Below are 11283 nucleotides of genomic sequence, written 5' to 3' on the forward strand. Positions count from 1 at the left end.
ATATATCTGATATTAATATTTCTGAGTTTAATACCGCAAAACCGAAGTGTACCCCCTTATTTTCTTCATGGTATATGCAATATGCATACAACATAAGTTTGGATACAGTCGATGTGATATTGGCAATTACTTCAGGTATAACATCGAGATAAATATCATGATTTTCGCGACTGCATTGCACATTATCAAGACTAAAGAGACCTGAATTAAAGATGCCTTAGATTATTTTGGCCACCTGTGGAATAATACACACAAACACAAAAATACACCATAAATGTTTCATTTGGAGATACAAATGTGTTTCATAATACTAAATGTTTGTCCAACAAAATCAGAATTCACTTGAATGTCCATCATATTTTCTATTCAGTTGAATGCCCATCATGTTCATGATTTAACTGAGATGTCGAGCAAAATAAAAGTTCACTTGAATGTCCATCTTGGTAACTATCCATTTTAATGTCTATCATGTTCACAATTCACTTAAATGTCCACCATACGGTAATTACAATGCATCTGAAAGTCCATCGGTTAGTCGAATCATCTGCTTCTGAATCAGATGTCTCATCACCAGCCAGAGAGTTTGCCGGCTTTGTGCATCTTGGTCCGCATTTACATGCACCAATGCATGGAGACGGACATGCTTTTACACGAGCATCTTGACGATGCACAACTTCTCTGGCATCCACAGCTTATTAACTCGCGGCAGGCATCTGGTACAGGTACGAGGCTCATTAGCTTTGGTACTAACTTCGCGCCATCGATGTGCTATCCACATTCCTCTGGTGGAGGAAGGTCAGGATATGCCTGTCCTGCATGTGTCCAGATCAGGGCTCGATAGGTAGCTCGCATGATGTCAAATGTCAGGGCATCTTTTGTTGGCGGTCGGTAGTCATTTTCTGAATGTTGCCAAATGATATTTCAGGATAAATGATGCAACATTCCCTGAAATATTGTTGTCGTCCTTGTCTTCCTTTCAGGTTGGGCAAGAACAGTGCTGTGGTGAAGTAGCTTGAATGGAGGCCTGATCTCGATTACCTTCGGGGTGATTGATTCGTTTTGGCAGTGCCAGGACCGGTGATGTCCTGGCACCACCTTGCCTGGTGTTCATGCTCATCCACCGATGGAAATGGAAAAATGAAATCCACCTCATTCAGCGGTTTTATACATCATGAATACGTCGAACGTCGATGTTATGATTGTTGCTTGACGTGTGATTCTTGAACAGCGGTTGTTCAAAACATTTTCGTCTTCAAGAAGAATCGAGGAAAAAAGGCATTAACCGAACTGTTACCTTTTCGCTCCGTTACCTTCAAAGTTATAAATGCTTGGGCAATGGGCATTCCGCCCGCCCGCCCGTGTCCATTTTTCTTGTGCTCCCCCCATAGTGTTCCGTCTTCCCCAATATGGTCGCTCCATTGACGAAGGGTCATTTGTTACAGCCTTGTGAAATAGTTTTAAAGCTGCAGTCATTGCAAACAAAATAATTGTACCTTTAACATTTCCCAATGAGAGAGAGCAAAGATTATTCATGAAAAAAGAAATCATTTGTGCAGAGAATGATCAGTTTTTGTTTTTACTCGTATAATAACGTTCTCAGTGACGCAATGAATGTGACATGTGACATGTGACATGGATATGGATATCACCCCAGGTATTTTCTATATGTGGTGTTTGCATTTTGTGAAGAGCTTTACATGAATGAACGAATGAATGATCGAATGATCAATAAATTAGAATTTATTCGAGAATGCCTCCACATATAAAATGGCAAAAGGAAAAGTAGTGTTTCAGGTTATTGGATGAATGTGCAATTGAACGTGAAATAAATCAAAAAATGTAAAAATACTTTTGAGTTTTTTTTAAATTTAATGTTGTACTCAAAAGTGTGGATATATTGGCGAAGGAAGGGTGCTTGATTTATTTATATATACTAGCGTCCAGCGTGCGTGACTCGGCGCGCCCCGCGCGCTTCACCGCACGTCGTATCGGAGGGGTCGGCATCTTTGACCATTTCGGGGTGCTTTGGGTCTTCGGGATGTTTTGGGCCTTCGGGGTCTTTTGGGGTATTGGTGGCCTGAAGGGTCTTGGCGGAATTAACGCAATTAAGAGGGTTAATGTAGAGTGTGGTCATTTTATTTGAAGAAGAAGAAGAAGACTTTTTTTTGTTTGTTTTGTTTTTTTATATACAGAATCGAGGCTCGTGAAAGAGCTAACATTTATCAAACAAAGTATATAAAAAGGGGACCGGTACACAAGATGGGGAGAGAAGGGGAGGAAGCACACAAACACAACATTTGAGAGCAGGGACATCGGGAGATGTGTGGGAGGGAGAGGGCTTGGGGGGAGGCAGGATCGGTATAAAATGCAAGGACACCAAGGACTTTCAGCAAAGAAGTTGGTATTTCAAAAAAGTGGATTTGGGGTGAAATTAGCGGGGGTAGAAAAGATCAAGGTTTTGGATTGGGGAAGATAAAAGATGGTGGCGAACAGCTGTTTTAAAGACCTGGAGGGAGGAGTGCGATTGAAGAGAGTGAGGGAGTTTGTTCCAGAGGCGGGACAAAAGAAGAATGAAGGAGTGAAGGTGAGCGGAGAGTCTTGATTTTGGCAGTTTAACCACAAGAGGGTTGCAGGCAGATCTTGTGCGACCTGTAGGAATATTTGGGGGACAGAGCACAGACAGGGCTGGGGGGTGAGGGGGCGGGCTACGCCGGAGATGAGTCGGTAGAAGACGGAAAGACCACCAACCTGCCTGCGGTGAGTAAGTGAAAGGCCCTCGGAGATGGCGTCATCGCGGGAGATTCCAATGATTCTGAACGCTTTGGTTTCAACAGCGTGAAGATGAGCTAGGTGTGAGGCAGGAGCACCGGCCCAGAGGGGAGAGCAATACTCCATTGAGCTGCGGACGAAAGCCTCGTATGTGGCGAGGAGCTCAGGTGTGCCAAGGAAGGACTTCGCACGACGGAGGATGCCCAGTCGGCGACTGGCTTTGGAGGCCGGCTTGGAAATGTGCTTTTTTTCCAGGAAAGATCATGGCACATAGTGAGACCCAACCCAAAAGCTTGAGTGACAGAACTTCTTGGAGAGGAATATTCAGAAAGTGGATGGGAGGGTTGTCCAGTCGGTCTTTTCGGAGAGACATCGTAAGAGTGTGAGATTTGTTTCGGATTGAAAGACACGTTCCACTTGTTTGCCCAGTCTGTGATTTTGTCCAGGTCTGCAGAGAGCGAGGAGGCTGCAGACTGCCGATCTGAGGGATGAGCAATGGAGCGGCACAACAGAGTGCAGTCGTCAGCAAAGAGTCAGAGAGATCATTGATGAAGACCAGAAAAAGCACAGGGCCCAGAACACTGCTTTGGGGAACTCCAGCCTGAACAGGAAGAGGAGGTGAGAGAAAGCCATTCAGGGCCACACGCTCACTACGACTAGAGAGGAAGTCCATGCGCCAGCCATGCGCGGATATTTCTATGGATACCAAAGGAGGAGAGTTTGGTGAGCGGAGCGGCGTGCCAGACCGTATCGAAGGCACGTCGTATGTCGAGGGAGACGCCTCTGATTTCCCGTTTGGCATTGAGGACCCCTCCCTCCCTCCATCCATTGTTGAGACAGCAGAAGCAGCATGTCCAGAGTGGAGTGACCTGGTCTGGAAGCAAATTGATGACCAGAGATCAAGCCATTGGAGAAGAGGAAACATTTCATATCCGAAGCAATGATGCATTCCAGGACTTTGCTGATAATAATTGGGAGAAGGCTGATTGGTCTGTAGTCGCTAGGATCTGTTTTTGTGCAAAGCGGTGATGTTGGCTGATTTCCAAGCAGATGGCAGTTGACCTTGAGCAAAAGAGAGGGTGAAGAGAACAGAGAGAGGGAGTGAAGGAGCGGAAGAACAGCATTTTCGGACCCGTGGGCTGATGCCGTCAGGTCCAGTTGCAGAATCGGAGTCGAGGGTTGACAGAAACTTTTCCACCTCGTCGGGCGGAAAGGACACGGAGCACCTGGGTACGACTGGGTACAGAGAGGGATGGGTGTGGCGCACAAGATTTAGAGGCAAACACAGAGTTGAGGCATTCAGCTTTTTCACGTGCGGAGGCAGCCGTGTAGCCGTTTGAGCTGAGGGGGGGGATGGAGGGGGAACAAACACCAGAAACAGATTTGACCAGACGCCACCAGGATTCGGAAGAGGGAGACAGACAAGACAGTTCGGTATTGAGAACGGAGAGATATTGTTTCCTGGCTCTCCTGAGGGTGGACACACACTTGTTTCGGGCTTTGTGAAAGGAAATGACATTTCCTTCCGTTGGATTTGCTTTCCAGGAGACGAAGGCAAGTTGTTTCTGGGCAACAGCCTCACCGCAACATTCCGTGCTGCACCATGGACGGGAGGAAGCGTACGACAACTGAAGACGACATGGCATAAATCTGTGCATGAGAGAGAGAGAGAGAGAGAGAGCAATTTACTTTGGAAGAATTCCCAGGATGATGTCAGTTGCTGTCAGAGGTGGTAGAGATGGGAGACCAGTCCAGATGATTGATGGCTGCTTGAAGACCGTGCCAGTTGGCCTGAGTGAAATGCCAGACTCGTCGACGCTGAGCAGAGCTCCCTGAGAATGGTCAGAGAGATGTCCACTTTAACAAGCACATGATCAGAAGAGCCGATTGGAGCAGAAGAAGAGCAGCAGACATTTTCAGGTAAGTTAGTCATAACCAAGTCCAGAAGAGAAGATGCTCCGTTGACTGAGATCCGGGTGGGGAAATTGACAGATTGTGTCAGTCCCAGTGAGTCGCAGAAGTCCTTTGCTGAGGAGCCATGGCTGGTGAGAGAGGTACCCACACCCAGCCAACTGGCATGGTGACAATTTAAATCACCACATATGAGGAAGAGAGACTTGGGATGAGTGCATAGAAGTGGGTCCATATTATCAGACAGCGACATGTAGATGGAGTCATCACCGTTTGGTGGACGGTACAACACACATATGAACAAGAGGTGGGAGCGAAGGGGAAGCCGTAGCCACAGGTATTCCAGGGGGTGAGGTGGAGAGAGTGCAGTGCAGTGCATTGCAGTGCAGGGCGACTGAGGAAGAGAGTTTTTGATAAAGACAGCAACCCCGCCTCCAGGACGAGGCTCAGGTCTATCATACCGGAGGAGGGAGTAACCTGGGAGAGATACCAAGGAATCAGAGACATCATGAAGGAGGAAAGTTTCTGTTAAGCAGATCACGTCTGCTTTGTCAGAAGCAACCTGTATGGAGAGATCGGTCAAGTTTGAACGAAGGCCCCAGATGTTTGAGGTCCATACCGTTCGTTAATGAAGAGGAAGGGGGACCATCGGATACAGAACAGGGGGGACGAGGGGTCGGGTAAGATGTGCAAGAGGTAGGGAGAGCCGTTGAAGGTGTGTCAGAGATTTCAGAATAGCTTGGAGAAAGGGAAGGATGGGGCGGACAGTCTAACTCTAATGACTGACTCTTTCTAGTGGTGGACTCGTGCACTTTGACATCGACGGTGACGAGAGCTACCTGTAGGTCCCGTGATGACATTCTGGGGTGCTCGGAAGCTTATTTCAGCATCTTGCGGTCTGCTCTCGGGCTGAACTTGCCGGGGCGGCATGGCCCGAACAAGTTGGCAGTTGTTTGGAATCTTCTCCACCTGTAGATGATCTTCCGGACAGTCGAATGATTCGTTTCAAATTGTTTGGAGATCTTTTTAAATCCCTTCCCAGACTCGTAGGCATCTATAACCTTCTTTCTGAAGGCCGCAGACAGCTCTTTTGATCTTGGCATGGTGACGCCGCACACTTCAACAACAAAGAGCAAACCAAACGAAATGTCAGATTTAAATAAGACAGGTTCCTCCAAGATCCTCTCCAACGATGTTCTAATCATTTGCACCTCAGCTGGTGCACCTGATTCTAATTTTAGGTATTTGAAGTAGTAATAAATGTAGGGGTGTACTTACTTTTTCCACATGCGAAATTTGCATTTATGTTTATTTAAAATATACAATGGACTACAAAATGTAAATATTTCATGATATTTGTTTTATTATATCATCTTTAAATATCAATATTGTTGAAATGAAGATCAAATAGCTGTATCTAAACTCTCTGGTCACGCACAGTCAGTCATGGCTGTTGTCTACCGCCCTCCCAAACCACACCCATCATCCTGTCTGACTTCTCCTACTTTCTGACCCAGCTATGTTCCCTCTCCCCCTCAATCGTCGTCGTCCTTGGTGATTTCAATATCCACATGGACTCCACTGACTTCACTGATTTACTCACCTGCTTTAACCTCACTCAACATGTCAACTTTCCTACCCATAACCGTGGTCACATTTCGGACCTTGTCTGCTCTACTGGATTGATTTTGCACCATCTCTCTGGCTCCGACCTCACCCTCTCTGACCACTTAGCCATCACTATGACCGTCAACGTTCCCACCCCAGCACCAAGGCATTATCGCACGATCAACTTCCGTAAGCTAAACGCTCTTTCACCTACCTCATTGTCATCCACCCTCTCTGAAAAAATGTCCACTTCTCCCTTCGTTGACCTCCACACCCCTTCTGACCTCACTGACTACTACAACCGCACTCTCTCCTGCCTTGACCAACTTGCGCCTATAAAAACCAAAACCGTTTATTTCACCCATTCTGTTCCCTGGTTTACCCCTGAACTCCGCCTGATGAAAACTCGTGCTCACCAACTTGAAAGACTCAGCAATAAAACAGGTCTCACAGTTCACTCCCAAGCCTACAAGGACCACCTACAACACTATAAAGATGCCCTCTCCCGCGCCCGCTCCGCCTACTACTCTCAACTTATCCACTCTGGCTCCGGAAAGCCAAAAGCACTCTTCTCTACAATAAATAAACTCCTCAGCCCCCTGAACACCGCCACCCAGTCATTCACAGTAGACAACTGCATCTCCTTCCTTTCATTCTTCCAACGCAAAATTGAAAACATCTACAACAGCTTGACCACCGCCGCACCTGCCCCCCCTTATCCTGCCATCCCCTGTCTCAATTCTCCCCAGTCTCCCCTACTGACCTCTCTGAACTCCTCATAGGAATGAAAACTGCCACCTGCACTCTTGACCCCATCCCCTCCAGCTTTGTCAAGGCCTCCCTTTGTGCTCTCTCTCTCTCCACTTATCATTGCAACAATAAACTCCTCCCTGTCTACAGGCATCGTCCCACCATCCCTCAAAATTGCTGCTGTTACCCCCATTCTGAAAAAACCTGGACTAAACCCTGACACCCTAAACAACTTCAGACCCATCTCCAACCTACCCTTTGTGTCGAAAGTTTTGGAACACGCTGTAGCCACTCAACTCAAACATCACCTCTCTGCCAATGACCTGTATGAAACATTCCAATCCGGATTCCGCTCCAACCACAGTACTGGAAACTGCTCTCCTCAAAATCACCAACGACCTTCTCCTCTCCTCTGACGCTGGCAACCTCAACATTCTCATCCTCCTCGACCTGAGCGCCGCGCCGCCTTTGACACTATCGATCACACCATCCTCCTCACCCGACTTGAAACCACCTTTAACGTTACCGGCACTGCCCTCTCTTGGATTAAATCATACCTCTCTGACAGACGCCAGTTCATCTCCATCAATAACTGCAAATCCCCCACTGCTCCCCTCCCCCAAGGTGTCCCCCAAGGTTCAGTCCTTGGCCCCCTCCTCTTCATCCTTTACCTGTCCCCCCTCGGTCACTTAATCCGCCGTCATGGTCTCCAATTCCACTGCTACGCCGATGACATCCAGCTTTTCATCTCCACCAAGTCCATCTGCACCGCCACCCACTCTATCCTGACAAATTGCATCACTGAAATAAAATCCTGGCTTCAAATCAACTTCCTCAAACTTAACTATGATAAATCTGAAATAATCATCATTGGCCCAAAAACGCTCATAAAATCCACCCATAACTTTGCCCTCAACATCGACGGTATCCCAGTATCCACGTCCCCTCACATCCGGAATCTTGGCATAATCTTTGACCAATCCCTCTCCTTCGACAAATACACTAAACAGATCACAAAGACAGCCTTCTTTCACCTGAAAAACATCGCCCGTCTCCGTCCATCCCTCTCCTCCACGGCTGCAGAAACCCTCATCCACGCCTTCATCACCTCCCGTCTGGACTACTGCAATAGCCTCCTCTATGGTTCACCCTCAACAATCACCAATAAACTCCAATACATTCAGAACTCCGCTGCCCGTCTACTCACCCATTCCCGGACCCGTGACCACATCACCCCCCCCCCCCGATGGCTCCCCATCTCCCAGAGAATCCAGTACAAAATCCTCCTCTTGACCTACAAAGCCCTCCATGACCTGGCCCCATCCCCATCCTACCTGGCTGACCTCCTCTCCAGACACACTCCCACCCCCATCCGGACCAAATTCAGATCCTGGGGGGACAGGGCCTTCTCCATCGCTGCTCCCACCCTCTGGAACTCACTACCTCACACCATCAGAGACTCGTCCTCCTCCTCCTCACTCACCACATTCAAAACATCACTCAAGACCCACCTGTTCAACACTGCATTCAACATTTAACCCACAGCATTTAACCCCTGACTATCTGTTGTCCTTCTCCCTCCTTTTTGCTTTGAATATTTCCCTGTTGATTCTTGTCTTTTTTGCAATTGTTTTTATGTTTTACACTCTGTCAAAGCGTCTTTGGGCTTCCTGAAAAGCGCTATATAAAATAAATGCATTATTATTATTATTATTATTATTATTATTATTATCTATATAATAATACCGTAAGGACTCGACTTTGTTATCCCTTTTACGCCGCACCCAGTGACCCAATGCCCCGGCACTAATGGATTTACGATCTACGAACCGCGCTCTTTGTTTATCACCTACAGCCATACTCGAAAAATCTGAATTAGCCGACGTTGGGGCCCAAAAGCATCCGATTAACGGCCGATACGACGCCATCTTACGACTCCATCGTATTGGCGTCTGCTGGGTGAAGGCGCAACAAGCCGTCCGCTGATTGGACAATCCTGATCATGCATTCCGCCATTTGTGCCGGTGTCGTCGATCGCGCTGTACGCTAACCTCATCAGGTGGGTTTACCATAATGTCTTCCATATACTGTGATTACAACGAAGTGAAACTGATCAGCAGCCCATCAGTATCATATAAAGCAATAAATACCAAGGCTTCAGCTTCTGAAAGCTTAAAACAAAGTGTACTTCGCCGAGTGACGAAACGTAGGCGTAGGCCTCGGCCCTACCTATCCAGTTGTTGTTTCCGTTGTGTAAGGGGGGGAAAAAACAAACATTTTGGCCTCAGACCTTTGAGAGTACGTCGTTCCGTGAACTTTTTGAACGGGCCTCGTATGCCATGCTTCGTCAACGTTGGGTTGTTTTTAAATGATTTGAAGGATTAACTTAAGCACCTTGAATAGAGCAGTTTATTGTTCCTCAAAGACCAGTGTGTAAGTTGACTCAATATGATGGTAACTTTGCAATTCCTGCGTTGTCTCTGAATCAGCTGGCTGAGTCATATTGTCGTAGGGTCGGTCATGATCAGCCCCCCCCCCTCCCCCTCCCTTTCGTTTCACCAACTCCTGCATCTGCCACCGTTCATGATTATCAAAGTAGGCTTTACCCTGTTCACGATAAGGTAGAAATCAGAGTTGTATACGAAGAGATAAAAGGATGCCATTGACTTCGAGACGGTACGTGATATTTTCAAAAGTATATCGTAGCGTTGTCATTTAATTAGCTTGCAATAAATACGTTGTTCATATACGCACTCTTCATTCTCATCTTTCTTCCTAACTCTTACTCGGACAAGCAAATCCCCTATGCCATCCATAATGGTACACTCTATCCATACACCACATCCTCCCTTCCGTGGATGTTCCACGGGTTTCGGCTAGTTATTATTATTATTATTATTATTACGTTGAAATACGTTGAAAAAGTCAAAACTTCACATGGGGTGTAGGGGAAGGCGGGGCAAGTTGAGCCAGTTTTTGTTCTTGGAATGTTAGGACTGAACTTACTGATGATCTTGCACAAATGAGTATCTTGCCTTCTAATTTAATCCTTGGGAAACATTTTGTAGCTGGTTCTTACTTTCTATCCCCACACTGAAAGTCACTGTGACATTTTGAAAAAACGGAGGCAAAATGGCTCAACTTGCCCGCCTGAGGGGTAAGTTGATCCAACCTCTGGGGTAAGTTGTACCACATAGGGGTAAGTTGATCATTGCCCCAAATAAAGATAACTAAAGTAGAAAAGCATTGTTTTGCCAGAAAAAAATATTTAATGTTGTAAAATTCTACAACACTGAACGAAATGATTACCTTGTGTTCATGGTTATAGTAATCAGTTACGAACAAATTGAGTCACTCTCATAGAAAAACAAGATTGTCAACTGTGGTAAGAAAAGTCAACTCGATCCACCTGTCACAGTTTCAAGTCACAATAAAAGAAAAGTGTCCCAAATACACCCAGAAAGGCCAACAGTCAGACTGTGGCAATTAAGGCACAATATCTTGCTCATCAATGCCAGCTTCATCATTTGGATCTGCAACTAAAAGTAAAACATGTCAGAAATCAAGTCAATTAAGCTGCCAAACTGACAAGTCACAATAATTGAACACAAGCTGTCCAGAACAACGGGCAGAACTGCCAACGCACTTAGGCTGTGGCAGCTTACGCACGATGTCTTGCAGTTCAAATCCTGCTTCATCCTTTGGGTTTGGAACAAACACTGGGTTGTCAGATCCAACTTTTCCAGCAACTTTCTGCAGGAAGACACCTTCAAACTGAAATTCCTCTCCATTCAGTACATCAACCCGAGCAATGTAATGCACAAATCTTGATTTGCCAGCACATTTGACAACTACAAAGTCACCTTCAATGATATCCTATTCACTGTCCACATCTGATTCGTCATCATACTCAACTTCTGAATCACCATCTGTCTCACTGGAACTAGGGGTGTTTGATCTTGGGGGACATGTCTTTTTCCCATTAGCTTTGAACAAGCATCTCTTTGATTTCTTGGCTGATGGCTTCCGTTTGCGATTTTCAGATAGGGCTGCAAGCTCCTGGCATACTGGGGTGTGGAGATGGTACACCCAGTGTGGTGCAGGCTCGCAATGTATCCAATGACCGGGGTACGGTAATAATATGGTATTCTGTAAGCGCTTTGAGCCTTTGGGGAAAAGCGCATTATAAATGCTAATTATTATTATCTCCACCAACATGAGTTGGCAAGTTGAGCCATGGCTCGA

The sequence above is a fragment of the Myxine glutinosa genome, unplaced genomic scaffold (assembly GCF_964187855.1).
Source record: "Myxine glutinosa unplaced genomic scaffold, kmMyxGlut1.1 SCAFFOLD_2542, whole genome shotgun sequence".
NCBI classification, from domain to species: domain Eukaryota; kingdom Metazoa; phylum Chordata; class Myxini; order Myxiniformes; family Myxinidae; genus Myxine; species Myxine glutinosa.